We start from the raw sequence: 17480 nt of genomic DNA on the forward strand, positions 1-17480 counted from the left end.
ACATAAGTACAAGATTCCAAATGTCCTCTTTACGTGGAGTTGGAAATGAAGTCCACTGCTTGAAACTTAAAGGACAGTGATAATCATTCTTTGCAATTGTCTCCATAAACTTAATCAGTTTTTTTGTATTTTCTTCGATTCCTTGGCCTAATCCATTTAATGTTATGGGGATTTTTTTCTTGGTAGCTCTTGTGGGGCCCCTATCCCTCCTTTGCACTAAGACTTCTATTTCATAATACATAAGAAGTTTAAATATTCAAAATGAATATAATAAAAATAAGACTCAAATAAAAAGATATTCATAAAATAATACAAATAGCTGAACCAACAGTATCTTCAACCATAATTTCCTACAAGAAAAAAAACAAATATTTTCAATAAATTTCAAATCGCATGTCCACCATAATAGAACAATACAAGCATAATATTTTAAATTGCATAAGCATATTAGAATAGCACATCTACTATCAAATATATCTTTTTTTGAATATTGAAAAAATTACTTCATTACCAAAATGTAAGCAAAGTTACAACACCCCATAGAGAGTCACAAGGTGTAACCTCTCTTGATATTACAAATAAGTGTAAGGAACCACATTTTAAATCATACAAACTAATCAACATTATCATCCTTTGACTCTTCCTCATATGTAGACTCATGTACATCATCTTCATTTCTCAATAGTTGTTCCACCAACATCCTCACGAACCCAATCAATGTTATCATCATAAGTGTCTTCCATTACATGTGTTCTAGGTGGCTCAACTTCTAAATCATCATCTCCATCAACCTCTTCAGCCTGTATATCAAATAAATCTCTTGGGATTGTCTTCATAACAACACTCCAATTGTCTTCATTAGAGTCTTTCACATAAAAAACTTGTTGAGCTTGTGAGGCTAAAATGAATGATTCATCCTCTGATTGTGAACTACACATCAAATGTGAGATATTAACTAGTGTATAGCCATACTCATCCTATTTTATTCCCCTATCTTGTGTCACATCAACCCAATCACATCAATGACTTTTGTGTGCAAGCCCCACGTGCATGTACATGTGCACAAGCTACTTGGCCGGTTTTGACATCTTCTCAAAGTTGGTGACTTCCATCGTGTCACACAGCATTTAGGTAACATGATTTTAACCTTGTAAAGCAAAAAATAACCGAAACCAACCCAATTTGATTGCACTCCGCCCAAATTTAAACCCTATAGTAGGGGGAAAGGGATATACCCAATTATGAAGATGGCTGAGGTAATATTGGAAGTTGGGACGTCAATCTGAGCAACTTGATGATAGCTTTACTTGAGATTAGGACATCAAGCAAAACAAGGCTGGCTATACATATCGGGTCAGTTAGGTTCGTAGTTGGAAGAATTGAAATCAGCTGCAATGAGAGGGAATGTCATTCCATCAAGAATAGAAAAAAGATTTCGATTCCACCCAACTAAACAGTTCGAATGTTTGATTTTAAACCCCTATTCCTGCAAACCTAACAGGATCATAACGTGCCTAAAATTCTCATAATAATTTAACTCAATGGTGTGAGTTAATGTTCCATAATAAGTGAAATCTCCAAAATTTGGATTTCTATCTCTTGAACTAGCAAAACTTAATGTCTTTGTCGTGACAACTTCACTATTTTGGGTCTTTTGTCATCATTCACGATCCTTGGTGTGAAATCGTCCTTCACACGATGGACATTTAGCCAACCATCTAATCTCCTCCAAAATTTAAAGGTTATTTTCTAATTCAAGGTTTGTAACCTAAAACACACCACAAAAAATGTTTGAGATGGATTTATGTTTACAAACAATGTGTAAGAAGTTGCATAATGCAAGATGATGATTCTTACATGTAACTTAAACCATTTATGAAATTTTAGATTCTGGATTTGTTTTATCTCTTTTTTTCTAAGACAGGTACTTCAATGTTGACACTTGATAATTGCAGCATGTTGTTTGCATGAACTTAAGGTTAGTATTCTTAAAATTTTTAAGATTAAAGTTTACTTATCAATATAAAAAACCATATTCAACAAAAAACTTACTCAATATAGGGGATCGCTTTGTCACAATTGAATAACACATATCGATGAGATTGGGCCCATGTGATGTCATCTAATTAGATATAGTCAACATTTCGACGATTTAGCATCTGAAACACTGAGAATCCTTGAATTCCAATATTTGCCTCGTCATTATTTCTTATTGGTTTGTTAATCCTTGTCTCTACAGTATGTAGGTATCATGAGCAAAAGGTTACATTCATCTGCCAAATAACCTTCTACTATAGAGCCTTTTGAATATACTCTGTTGTGGACATAGGATTTAAGCTTTCCAAGGTACCTAGATAGAGAGAATGAAATTTTAAATAATGATCACATATATGTACACACATATATTTGTGTGTGTAAATGTATTAAGCATTGAAGTGAATATAAAGAATTACCTCTCAATTGGATATATGCAGCAAAATTGTACTGGGCCACACATATTAGCCTCATATGCTAAATGTATTGCTAAATGCAACATGATGGTGAAAAATGGTGGAGGAAAGATCCTCTCTAAACAACAAAGTATTAGTGCAATCTCCCATTCCATTCTGCATAAGTCATTGGGGTTTAATACCTTTGAACACAACTTCCTAAAAAAATTGCATAGCTCAATTAAAGGGGAAGACACATTCTTAGGCAATGTTCTCCGCATGGGCAATGGAAGCAACTGTTTCGTTAAAACATGACAATCATGACTTTTGAAACCCCAAATTTTGCATTGCCTCACATCTACCAGTCAATATATGTTGGATGCATATCCATATGAAGCCTTAATTGATTTCAATAGTCTATAAAAAAAAAACTTTTTTCTCAATAGAAGATAAGGAGTAGCACGTAGGGGGGAAATATATAACATTTGATCCACGTTACTGAGGATGAAGCTCGGGCCTTATTCGCATTACCCTCAGATCTAAGCGTGCCTTTACATTATCCTTTATCTTACCATCAAGGTTCAAGAGGGTCCCCATTATGTTGTCACATATATTATTTTCTATATACATCACATCAAGATTATGATGACATAAGTTGTGCTACCAATACGGTAATAAGAAAAATATACTCCTCTTCTTCCGGTTAAAGAAACAATTCTCCAAATCAATGTTGTGTTTCTTTTTTCCCCAGTATTATACATTTTAATACATTGGACGATCATTCAAACCCACCAATCCAAATAAAGCATTAGGTAGTAGGTACATTGAATTTGTCTCAACATGGAATAAAAATTAAAAATTAGGGGTTTTTATGATTTAGTCCCCCTCAGAAAATCTAATACGTATGTTAAGTTAGATAGTAGGTACATTGAATTTAATGCATTTGATGACTAAGTAAATGTTTTGTTTCTTGTGAACCGGGTAACTGGTTCACCGGTCTAACCGGCCAAGTAAAAGATGGATTGAAAACTTGAAACTATTGGTTTTAGATGAAGACCAGAATTCTGTTTGTGAATGCACCCACCAGAAACTCTGTTTCATTGTGCACCGCCAATGAGAGAAAGCTTCAATGGTTCAGTTCCAGTCAAACATAAAATAATTCTGGATAGAAGTGGGCTTCAACTTTCTGTATGGAAGCCAAAAATTGAATGAACTTTAAAAAACAATTAAAGATGCTGAACTCAACTGCTAATGTTGTTACTAAAATAATTGAGAGCTGTTAAATCTTCAACCAAAAGCATCTTTGGTTAGGTCTAAGATGGAATAAAATATAATTAGTCGAAGAGAGAAAAACAAAATCATTATCTTGGGCCTAGAGCCAAAGTAAAAAAAAAAAAAGGAAAGAGAAATTTTATGTACAAGATGAAGATGAAACCAATTGCAAAATGAAAGTATGAATGGAGTGCAACCACTTTTTAGTAAAAATTTAATCAACACTAAAGTTCAGTTTGAAACCTTATATTTTGTCTTATTTTATATGTATTTATATTGTACATATTTATATTTGTACTCTTTCTAAATTGAGCTACTAAAATACCATGATCAAGATTCAAAATAGATTTACGTAACAAAAAAATCATAATCTGAGTACAAATTAGAACCACGCATACGAGTTTCAACTTTCAACTCCACATTTTAAAGAAAGAGAAATAATCATGGATATCTCTATAAAAGGTACCTAGACTCTAGACTCTAATTTAAAGGCCATAGTTATAAGAATTTTAAGATATAAACTACAAATTCATCTATATCATCTTTGTAAAACAGTAACTCCACATGCAATTCACAAGAAAAATGGATTTAAGCTTTTATCCTTTTGTTTTATAGCTTAAGTTTTTTTTCTTAATTAGGTACATATAAGGGGAAAATTCTATTATTAATTATAATGGTGCTTGATCAGGTTGCAAGTTGGGCAGGCTGGACCGGGTTTAAACTCAACCCAGGCCCAACTCTAAGAACCAGGCTTAAGGTCGGAGCCTAGACGAAGCCCGAGGGCAACTTAGATTTGTGCTTTAATTGAAATTTGATGCACTTGGGTTACTTGGGCCTAAGCTGGGCATAGGTTGGTTAATTAGCCCACACTAAAATTTGGTGTAAATGCATGTGAATACATATCCATAAATGCACATGTCTATAGTTTACTGATATAGGTATATTTGGTTGACTTACTAGACCCCAACACGTGGTGTCGGTCAGGGGTAGTTACGTCACTCCATACTCCCCCAAAGGGCAACGAGGTAATTCCCGCCCTGAACGGTTGCGGAGCATTTAATGCAAATGCATGATCCTGGCAAATTTACTCTTGGCATGCTAATGAAAGGGTCGTAGTCAGCCAACGCCTCTCTAATTCCCCCTATGTGACCGCAATCTATGGGATAGTTACTTGTCGTTCATTACTGCTCTCTTGAGCGACTCCGACTATAAAAGGGATACTATAACTAAAGGTACGGACTCACATACTTGAGCTAGCACTTACTCTCTTGTGGTGAACTTAGCTTACTTTGAGCCCTTAGCTAAGTTGACCATTAGAGTCCTTGCTCCTGGGAGCACTCCTGAAGGCCTCTAACATCTTTTCACTCTTAGTAGGTGGGATCCACAACCCTTGGGCCTCAGAAATTACCTCGTTGCCCTCGACTCCAAATTTGGCAACAACAATTCGCACCATCTATGGGAAAGACTTAGCATCTCCCCCTTAACAAACTTTAAGAAATTTCCTTAATATTTTCGACAATGGTTGATAACTAAGGTAGTGTCCCAAATGCTCAAAACTTGATCATACATGAGTTGTTTAACATGGTACTCCAGTGACTAAACAATTTGACCCAACAACTAGATGAGTTACAACACCCAATAGGAGGCCTCCCACAACATGGCCGCCCCATCAGAGGCTAGGAACAACATGGAAAAAGATCTACTCCAATCTCGATAAGATGGCTTCTAGGCGAACGTGTCGATGGAGACCCCTCGGATCCAATAGTAGTAGTCATTAAGCAAGCAAACACTGCTCCAACACTTCTCGACTTCCCCTCCATGCGAGGTGTGAATCGTCATAGCTTCCACGTCCACGATTACCAAGACAACCATAGGGATCGTCACGCCAACCACACGACCACTAACCGCAATAGGGACGACAGCAGGCGCTCAAGCCATTATAGCCCCCCTTATTGGTCGAGAGCTGGCTGATGCCGCGCCTCTCCCCCACCATTCTTGGACCTTCGTGATCACCTCAATTATCACTATGCTCATAGAGCCTAAGACCCGATCAAATCAAAATACTTTGGGAATCATGCAGACCTCTCCCGTGTGAGAGAGCCCCGTGACAACGCCAAGGCCCCAATGCCTCAGATCAACCAATGCCTTAGGGACCTCCAGGCACATATAGGCACCATCTAGGACAATATCAAACAGGTCAAGGAGGGCAAGGGTGATGCCTCCACCAGTTAGCCCACCTCGTCCAGTCAGGTGGAGGCTTTCACTGACTCCATCACCTCATAGCTGCTCCTGCTACCTACCAATTTCAAGGCACCCACTCTTGAGATGTACAATGGAAGTACGAATCCAGAGGACCACCTGAAGAGCTTTGGGACAACTTAGGAAGCAAAACTTCTTCTTCCAAATGTGAATGGATGACGAGTTATCCACCACCTTATCTCGTCAGCCATAGAAATACCACAGCCCTTCACCATTAGGGTTCTTCCTCAAAGACAACTATTGTAGTCCTAATGGTGTTAGGGGCAAGCTAGCTAAGGGTCAACCTATAATGGTTCAACATCTAGGGAATCAGAGGGTGCAAAGGGAAGTGCAACCCAAACTGAAGGTAGTGCTTATGGACACACACTTTCCCTTCATGACAAAGCCATGGCCTATCACTGACACAAGGGACTCTAATTCTATAATCCCTCGGGATGAAGTACTTCTCGGCTAGGGACTTAACCTCCTTCCTTTCAAGGACATTATCTAAAACTGAGCGAGGAGACGGCTCTATCATCCATTGGCCTCAACCTCCTCTTCACCAAACAGCCCATGGACTCCTCAACATCTACCAATACGAGAAGCACCGGTGCATTCCTTGGGGAATCGCCCCTTGAAGGCCTTACAATGGGACACCCAAAGATGTTACCCCTCCGCCTGGTGGACCCGGTGCTCTCATTTACAGAGTCCACACACTATTGGCCATGCTCAGCTTCTTGAGTTGTGACTCTCACCCACAGAACCTCCACATTGGAAGACTGAGAAGTGCCCTCGGAACTACTACTGCTACTCTTACTCCCATTGTTGTTGGGGGTAGGGTTACTACTTGGTTCACTCCAAACGAAAAAGGAATAGGCCTCACAACCAGATTCAGAAGTCAACATGATGGAAGATGAGGCATCACCAAGAAAAAGTTTACCAAAATAGGCTAGAAAACAAGTGACTAGAAGTCAAGGTGGTCTAAGAACGTCCAAGCAAACGCACAACAAGAAAATGGCGGATGCTCCCCTATTTCCTCTCCTTTTTAAAGGACAATAGATAGCTCAACTCCATTCCATCCAACAGTTGTAATCAAACCACCTAAACCGTCCACACCAACAGCCTCCACATGGCATCAACCTCAAAAGACAAAATGACACTAAGGCCCGAAGCTAGCTTGCCCATCGCCTTTGGCTCAAGACACACCAAACTGGTACATATGTTTGACTGCTTGTCCCAGTCACGTCTCCATGACAATAGAAGCTAGTGCCCACCTTGAACAAGGCTACCTGACAGCAAAAGCCAGCACCAGTCCCAGACACAACTATTGGGTAACGACAGCAAGCACTCATGAAGGTCACGATAATCTAATCGTAACAATATGAATCCATCCCAGTCATGAACATCAAACTATGTACAGGCATGATAGTGCCACTCACGAAATGCTCATCTCTGAACAATTACAAAAAGCATTGCCAGAAATGATGTCTGCTCTCATCAGCCGAGGCCGAGCCCTTGGCGTAGCCCACCCAACAGCCTCAGCCTTGGACTCGAGAGTGGAGGGCAAGTGATGTAAGTATATTTGGTCGACTTACTAGACCCCAACACATGGCGTCATACGGGGGTACTTCCATCACTTCATACTCCCCCAAAGGGCAACGGGGCAACTCTCACCCTAAACGATTGCAGAGCATTTAATGCAAATGCACAATCCTGACGCATTTACTCCTAGCACGCTAATGAAGGGGTTGTGGTCAACCAATGCCTCTCTAACTCCCCCTATGTGACCGCAATCTACAGGACAGTTACTCGTCATTCATTACTCTTCTTGTGGGTGACTCCAACTATAAAAGAGACAGTGCAACTAAAGGTATGGACACACACACTTGAGCTAGCACTTTCTTGTGGTGACCTTAGCTTACTCTGAACCCTCGACTAACTTGACCGTCAAAGTCCTCACCCCTAGGAACACTCTCGAGGTCTCTGACGTCTTTTCACTCTTAGCATGGGGGACCCATAGCCCTCAGACCTCAAAAATTACCTCGCTACCCTTGGCTCCAAATTCAGCAACAACATTTACCATAAAAAGTATGCATGTAGCAAATATGATTCTATATATGCATATGTACTTATATAGTTGGGGCAATCTCAAACTAATATAAGGTCAGGTGGGGCTCAAGCTAAGTTGGGCTAGGCCCAAGTCCAACCCAAAAAAAAAAGACTGAATTTGTGGGCCCTTGCTTATCTTGGAAACTAAAAATCCAAGCTCGATCCATGTAAAATTACAGGCTAGATAGGTCTAGTTGGTCTTGCCCAAGTTGCACCCTTAATGCTTAAGTTACAATATGGAATTTTATGGATAACAAAATAGTTTAACCTACCATTTATTTTCCCACCTCCTGTGGTCTAAATGAATTCATGCTTTTGATTTGTATTAGTAAATGTATACATATGTTTCACGTGGCAATTTCTAATGATAATGATAAAGCAAATGTGTGTATGCTGCATATCAAAATTGCAAGGGTTTAGGTGAACGATGTGAAGGGCCTTGTATTCTTGCATACGTTTGGTTAGTTATATCCATTGAAATGTTAGTTGAACATCATACTTAAAATTCAAAAAGTAAAGCGCCTCTGTCTATGTCTAGACTGAGTTTGTCATTACTACTGAAACCAAAAATGCCATATATGTTTTCCTGTGAACCCAAAACACTATATATTAAACCCAACCAATATGTCCCATGAACCCAAAAGTCCATATATTGAACCCAGGCATGTGCTCTCATGAACCCAAAATGTCATACTCACACCCAATTCCAAAACCCTAACCTGTCTACAAACCCAACTCTATCCGAAACCAATATCACCCGGATTAATTGCATCTGTCCATGAACCAAAGTTGTTCACTTCAGCAACTTGATTACCAACAAACAGAAAAGAACGACCTGATTAGCTGGAAAAATGAAAAGAATAGCTAGAAAATATAAAGAAAAATACCTTGATTAGCAACATGTCCATTCAACAATCTGTATAGATTAACAAAGTGTTCCATGCATCATCAAGTTTTAAACAAGGTATCAACCTGCTCAGATCATCAAGTTTTTGAAGCTACAACTAGTAAATACAAACATAAATCACAGTTAAATTGTTCCAACAAACAAAAGCTGTGGGTGGGTGGGCGAAGAGGGATCAGAATATCATTTTATGTTTTCTCATACAAACTATGATTCTTTCTTTCCATCATTATCAACTCTGTTGATAATTAAGAATCCCAATCTCTACATGATATACAATACAAGTAATATCAGTTTTTATTGGAACCAATAATGAACAATGAATAATCTGAGCAAAAGTTATGTTTGGTATCATTTGTATTTCCACCTGAAACATTTTGGGTTAATCAATACAAAATTGACATAGAACAATTATTTAAAGTTGTTTATGATTGAAATAGGCATATTATTATAGTTGTTGCTACATTTCTTAAAAATGTACAGTTTGGCTTGGCCAATTTTCTTGCACATGGACAAAAGTTGAACTGTATCAATAGGATAAGGATTTAATGGCTGAAACAAATACCTTTGCCAAATATATACAATAAATATGACAGCTACTACTCAGCCAAATATGATACTATTAACACAATAGGATAAGGATTTAATGGCTGAAACAAATACCTTTGCCAAAGATATACAATAAATATGGCAGCTATTACTCAGCCAAATATGATACTATTAAGACAATAGGATAAGGATTTATTGGAACAATTAATCCAGCCTTCAATTTTTTTTTCTCTTTTTTTTGATTGTTAGTCCCATGGTTTTCAAAATCGGATTGGATCAGACGGTCGGACTGGAAAAACCAGGAACCAGTCATATAATCAGTTCCGTTTTTCCCCAAAACTGTTGATTTTGGTCAATAAATCACTGAACTAACTGGTTAACCGTTCGAACGGTTTTGACCATTTTTTTATTTTTTTGTCAAAATGGGCCGGCCATTCGGATCAAACGGTCAGACCATTCGAAGAGATAATTGGACCCCTGACCAATTCGGTTTTAAAAACCATGGTTAGTCCAAACTCCAATTTTTATTGCACCTTTAAATGACATATTACTTCTTATTTGTGAATTTGTGAAATTATGGTTTCAGAAAATTGGGATTTTGACTAGTAAAATTAATCCAATCAATTTTAATGGAATCAGATCCAAATCTAACAAATATGATCACTCCCAATATATTCTAGTACAAATAAAATAAAGCAAAACAAATAAAAAAATGCATATAAATGCAGAGAATTATCATAATAAACCGTGAAGGAAATATAATGGCCGGTTGTCCATTAATTTGACAAGATGATTTCCTTGATGTTGATGATTCCATTTTCTTAACTTTCAAAAGCAACATTGAATGCAAACAAGTTTGTATTGTAAATCCCGATGGCATGTCATAAATGTCCTCTTATGCTACTTCTATTTGAAATTATGAGATGTAAAGCAGGGATGTTTTTCCAAGATATAAATAAACATGAATATAGCCCTCTTTGATATGCAAATAAGCCTAGAGTTCAGGATTTGTGGCTATGCCGTAATAGGCTAAGGTATGAAAATCCATGCCCATCTTTAGAGAGTCCACATGTTGGTGTGGCTTCTGTAGCCATTTCAGGATTAGAAATTGTTAACATTGAAAAAAGCTCATTCTTCTAGATTCTAAGTTGTTGTGAAATCCAAGAAATTTCAAAATCTAAATATCCTCTCTATTCCAAAGCTTTGGAATAAGTGATGAAATGGTGCTTTGGAATGTTAGGCTATGTCTGGTTTGTAAAAGTTTTTCTACCTTTTCTTTCATTTTCCTTTTTTTCCTATTTTTTTTCTTCAAACCAAATACAGCCTTAGCAAATACATTCAAAACCCATCCTAATAAGGCTAAAGTGAAAAGATTTAGACAACAGGGCTGAATCTCGCTTTTGACAAGGTAGGCAACCTAAAAACTAAAATAAAAAACAAACAGAACCATTGATAAGTAGATTGAACATGTATTGCAATATTGGAAGCAAACTTTGCATAAATATAAGTAGATCAAAGCTAGGAAGTGAGAATAGAACTTATTGTTGATATGGAGTTCCATCGTATGAGGAAGAAGCAACCGGTAGTTTGATATGGAGTTCCAACAGGGACGGGTTCCATGCGAGGACCTAAATCCCTGAAATTTTTTTAGATAACAGTATTTTTTTGATAAATAAATTTAGTTAAAATAAATAAAAAATTAATTTATAAATAATGTTTTAAATATATTTTGATATAATAATATATATATATAATATAAATAATATACATAATATCATATATTTTAATATATTTAATATACATTTAATATATATAAATATATATAATTGGGGCAAGGACATCAATCCTCATCGAATCAGGGAAATCGGGTCCCCATCAATTGTCATCCCTATTCTCGAGACAAAAGTTGACACATAGAAACATTTATATCATTTATCGATGCAAATTCATATTCTTACCAAACGGATGCAAATCTGAACTGAAGCACAAATTTACAATGATTCAGCATTTGCACTCCTTCCAAACACATCCTTAAGGACAAAAGCTGGGCTTGGACTTAATTTAGGAAGCCCAATGTTAGTTACCTTGATTTTGAGAGCAGTTGCAAACCATGGGCTTATCATTATTGTTTTTGGCAGAATTTGTGGCCAACAACAGGTTTGGATGCAATTATAATGTTAATGACCAGTTTTGTGATTGGAAGATTGTTTATGGTATATATTCATTTATGAAACAAAAAAGGTAAAATGGGTGGAATATTTTTTTTGGGAGAATGACCAATCAGCCCATATCAGAATTTTATAGCCCCAAAGTACAGGGGGAATGCATCATGACCGTGAATTGATGCCAAATTCACGGGCAGGATGTGGTTTATAGGGGGGAGAGGGCTAGTAGTAGGGGGGCTGGAATTCAGAATTCTGCATCGTGTGTATCCGTACTTCTCCGTATTTTTTTGGGATTCTAGCATATAAGGGCAAATTTTGGGGTTTAATATCAATAAAAGTAATATATTTAAAAATTTTCAAAAATAGGTTAACTTTTTAAAAATAATATCAATAAAGGGCAAAAACACTATTCATCTTCTTCTTCTTGCCATTTGTTCATTAGAGTCGCCGTCCTCCGTCGCCCACCACCACCGGCCACCGCCATCCGCTGCCGCCCACCTCCGACAACATAGCTGAAAGTGGCCAAAGGCAGAGGTGGCAGCAGCAGCGCTGGTGGTTTCTTTGTCCAACGCCGCTACCTTCGCCCACCTCTGCCTCCGACAACGTTGCCATAGGCGGAGGTGGTGGCATTGGACAGAGAAACCACCAGCGCCGCCGCCGTCACCTCTGCCTCCGGCCACCTCCGGCAATGCTGTCAGAGGCGGAGGCAGCGGCAAGCGGCAGCAGATGGCGGTGGTAGGTGGTTGTAGGCGGCAAGGGACGGTGGCTCTGGTGAACAAATGGCAAGAAGAAGAAGATGAACAGTGTTTTTGCCCTTTTATTGATATTAATTTTAAAAAATAACCTATTTTTTATTTTTTTAAATATATTACTTTTATTGATATTAAACCCCCAAAAGTTGTCCCCATATGCTATTACCCCTATCCTTGAAATAGAGAAATAAAGGTGTAAATCGGGTTGGGTTGCCCGTGGCTTTGCATGGCCCAACACGATTTTTGACTGGCACGGCATGAAGGCCCACACGCTGTGTCAGGCCCGGTACGGAGGTCCATGCCATGTTGGGCCATGCCAAGCCCAATACGGAGGTTCGTGCTATGCTGGGTCGAGGGTTTGAGGCCCATGGGCCAGCACGACACGGCACGACATCACGTGCCATGCCGCCTGCGACCCATGTGGCGACACGGCCCAACCAATGGCATGGCATGAAGCACGGCCCGCTAGGCCCATAGCGAGCAACGCTTGGCCTGTCGAGAATTTAGCCATTGCCCCCCCCCCCCCCCCCCAAAGGGGCCCAATGGCTAGTTTCAGCTTTTTGGGGAGGGGGTTTACAGAAATACCCCCAATAGCTATAAACAGTCATATTAGGGGGTATTTGTGTATTTTGCTTATAGGGGTTGAAAAAATGATATAAATGCCCCCCAACAGCTATATAACAACTAGTTTAGGAGGGCATTTTGGGTAAAGTTATAAGTAACTTTACAATAACCAAAATACCCCTCCTAACAACTAAATAATAGATAATTTTTTGGGTATTTTGGGCAATTGAATTATGTTCATTCCTATAAATAGCCCTATCCTCCACCATTCTCATCACACCAATTCAACAATTCTCTTAATCTCTTCTCTCTCTCTCTCTCTCTCATACTCATACATTCTCAATTATCTACAATATGAGAAATTTCGATTAGTTGATTGTCCGATTCTGCATTTTCTAATTTTCAAGTCTCAACTTTATCGAAGTTTCGACTTTCAACAAGAATAATGCTTGCTCAACCAGCTCAAATATCTCAATTCGGGAGGCTTGCATGTTGAAAGGCTTTAACCGTTGAAATCAAGTTGGGATTTTGAACCAACAATTCGGGTAAGTCAAATTAGATTAATTTTTATCTTTTTAGAATTAATAAAAATGAATGGCTCTTTTGAAAACTGATTCCCCAACATGTTCACCATGGATGACATTCAATCGCATCACAATAGTGTTAGCACTGATGCAATTGATGTCGATGGAAGTGGAACTTTCACCCCCGGTAGTAGTGATATTAGGGGAAAAAGGAGGACTTCTAGGCTGAATAGCCCGGTTTGGAAAGTTTTCAAAGTAGAGATATTGATGGGAAGGGGAAAAGAGTCGTTTGCTAAAAATGTAGGAAAGAGTTTAGTTATTGTAGCAAAGGTGGTGTGAGTCATTTGAGCAAGCATCTTCTCACACATGAGTGAGAGGAAGATGAAGGGAGAGAAACAACCCAAACAAAGATTGGAAGGAGGACTAGTTTTGGTATTTTTAGATATTCATAAGAAAAAATGAGACAAAAACTTGCTAAGTATATTGTACATGCAGAACAACCATTTATATTAGCTAAAGATCCAAATCTAGAAAAATGGTTGCATAGTTCTGTAAACCCACAATATAAAAAAGTTTCTAGGAATACTATAAGAACTAATGCTTTAAAATTTTTTTATTCATATAAACAAAATTTAATTTCTTTGTTAGAAAATAGTAATTCTAAAGTTGCAATTACTTTGGATGTTTGGACATCCAAATTTAGTATTAGTTATATTTGTGTTACCGACCAATTCATTAATGAAAATTGGCTTTTGAATAAAAGAATTTTAAGTTTTACTAGGCTTGAATGGCTACATAGTGGCCCAGCTATTGCTGCAAGTAATTTAAATACTTTGCATGCTTATGGAATAGAAATAATGATTCTGCAATAAATATTTTAAAATCTCAATTAAAATCATGCTTAAATGGTAAATTAGTTCATATCATATGTGCATTTCACATCTTAAATTTATGTATTCAAGATGCCTTGAATATTATTTCGACTCATATTTCAAAAATTAAAAATTGTATTATATATATATATATATAACAAGTTCAGGGGTAAGAAAACAAAAATTTAAATATTTATGCCAAAATTATGGTTTAAAATATATACATTTTATATTAGATGTAAAGCATATGTTGAATTCTACCTATACTATGTTAGAAAGTTGTATATCTCATAAACAAATTCTTTCTGATTTTTATAATTTAAAATGCCAAATGATATGATATTTGAGTAAGACTGGGAAATGGCAGTCTGCATAAGAGATTTTTTAAAACATTTTTTTGATGCAACAAATGAATTATCTAGAATTTATTATCCAACTAGTTGTAATTTACCATATCAATTAGTGATTGTTTTGCTAAATATAGAAATAATCCACAATTTCAATGTATTGTTGAAATTATGGAAAATAAATTTAAAAAATATTGGGAGAACATTTCTCCCCTTTATTGTTTAGCTACAATAGTAGACCCTAGGATTAGGAAAGATGATTTAGATATTTTACTTAAAACATATTGTGAAAATATGAATATTGATATATGAAATAAAAAAGAAGAAATTAATAATTTATTATTTGAAATGTACAGTTGGTATGAATCTGAAGTTGTAGGAAATATTCCTACAACTTGTTCATCATCATCTTCTTCTACTTCTGACCTTGAGCCTAGTAGTAGGAGAAAAAAACTTTTTTATTTAATAAGTAGAAGGCAGAAATCTACTAGTTCTACAACAAGTTCATTTATTGAACTTAATTTTTATTTACAAGCATTTTTTTCTAATTTAGGTGAAGTATCAAATAATTTTAATATTTTAGCCTGGGGGAATGAACACTCGAAAAATTATTCGTTTCTCACCGCTATGGCACGTAATCTACTAACCCCTTTAGTGTCTACAGTTCCATCGGAGTCTTATTTTAGTGTAGGTACCAGGGTGCTGGATGACAAAAGAAGCTACATGAACAATGAGAGCATAGAGATGTGCATCTACATTAAGGATTGGTTAGATGCAGATGATAAATTACAAGACAAGGGAGGCATAATACAACACCAGACATTTCACCCGAAGCAGATGATGAAGTCATAAATGATGATTCATGAATTTGACTACTTATATAGAATTTTTCATTTTTTCAAATTATTGTAAATTTTTTAATTTTATTTAATTTATTTGATATATATTTTTAAATTTTTTAACAATGTAATTTTGTATTTTCAATTTGTAACCATATTGTATTTTTTATATTTTATTAATTTATTCCATTTTTATATTTCATTCATCCAAGTATGCAATGATCCAATCATTGTATTTGTAATTCACTAATTTGTACCATTCAAATTTAAATGAAATAAAATTCCCATTTTTCTTCCAATTTGTTATTCCATCATTATTATTTCAATTTGGTTAAGTATTTTTTTCATTTATGTGTTAAATAACTTAGATTTCTCATTTCTTAATTTTTTAAATAGTTTCCAATTCCCAAAGTTCATAGGAAAGTTAAATATTTTAGTTTTACAATTTTACTTAGAAAATAAAGCAAAATTAAAAAAAAACAAAAAAATGAAAAAAAAAACAATGCAGCCCAGTTTGGGTTGTTCGGCCCAGGCCCAAGCATATGTGTCGGCACGGCACGGCACGGCACGGCACGGGCCTGGGCCGTGGGCTGTGCCAGGCCAACCCCCAAAATATCCACCGGGGAGGACGGAATGGCCCATGGCGGCCCACGGGCCAGCACGGCATGGCCTGTGGGTGGGGCCATGCTATGCCGGCCCGGCACAACCCACTTTACACCACTACTTTCAAATGAATTCGCCTATATTTTTTTTCTTAGGTAGTGTTTGGATTGGTGGGTTTGGAATTGGCATTTAGAAATAATAACCCTTTCAATTGATTTGAAAATTTAGACTGTGTTAAGCCCTAAAGCAAAATCTTGCTTTTAGACTCGTACGGTACTATGTGCTTCCTGTTGTAAAATTTGTTTAGTAAAGGTTGTTTTTGCAATTATATTTTGAAGATAGAAGCTCAAACAAGCGTTTGGATAGAACAGGTGGCAATTATACACATGTAATAACATCTTATGATCGGAATGTTGACCAATTATTTTAACTCTCCAAATGTCACGTGGCATCTAAAGAGATATGCCACATGGTATGTTTACATGATCAAAGGAATGTCACATATTGCAGAAATGCCATGTGGAACTTATATTTATGCCACATGGAATTTCTAGAAATACACATCGAACATAGCATAAAAGTACAATTAGTTTTCAAGCTGGATAGAAAGTGATCATAAGTTCCTAATTTGTGCTTTTACCTTCTAATGTACCTTTGCTTTGAACAAAAAATGCTTTAAAAAGCAGCCACTACAAAATTTTGAGACACATTTTTTGCTGCTTAAAAAACAAAGAAAAAAAAATAATGAAACAAAAGCTTATTCAAACACAACCTTATTTGTTTGAATGGTGGTTTCAAATCATGTTGTAGATTGTTTAAGATAAGGAATGAGAAGTTGTAGATCCGACTCAAATGGATTTAGGGTTGTCAATTGGATTGGATTTGGTCCAATCTGGTCTAGTCCAATGTGACTCCATTATAAATGGATCAGGTCCAATTCAATCAAATGAATGTTTTGACCAATTTGGACCAGTCCCATTCAATGTTTGGATTGTCCAGTCTGTTCAAATTTATTTCGATTTAGATTGCTTTTAATCCAAATCCGGTCCATTGGTACATATATTATTATCTTATATCAATGGATCAGATATTGGCTTTATCCAACCCAATCCATTATAAATTTGTTACAGACGAACCACGCCCAATCCAATTTAATAAATATTTTGGATCGAATTGGTCCAATCCAATGTCTTCTTGGTCCGCCTAATTCGTCCAAATTAATTTTAGACTGGACAGGGTCCAATCGAAAACCAGTCCATTGACACCCTTAAATGAACCTGAAAATGAAACAATTTGGTTTTATTTTTGTTTTA

Source organism: Nelumbo nucifera, chromosome 2 (assembly GCF_055504915.1).
Source record: "Nelumbo nucifera cultivar China Antique chromosome 2, China Antique-T2T, whole genome shotgun sequence".
In the NCBI taxonomy this organism is placed as follows: Eukaryota; Viridiplantae; Streptophyta; class Magnoliopsida; order Proteales; family Nelumbonaceae; genus Nelumbo; species Nelumbo nucifera.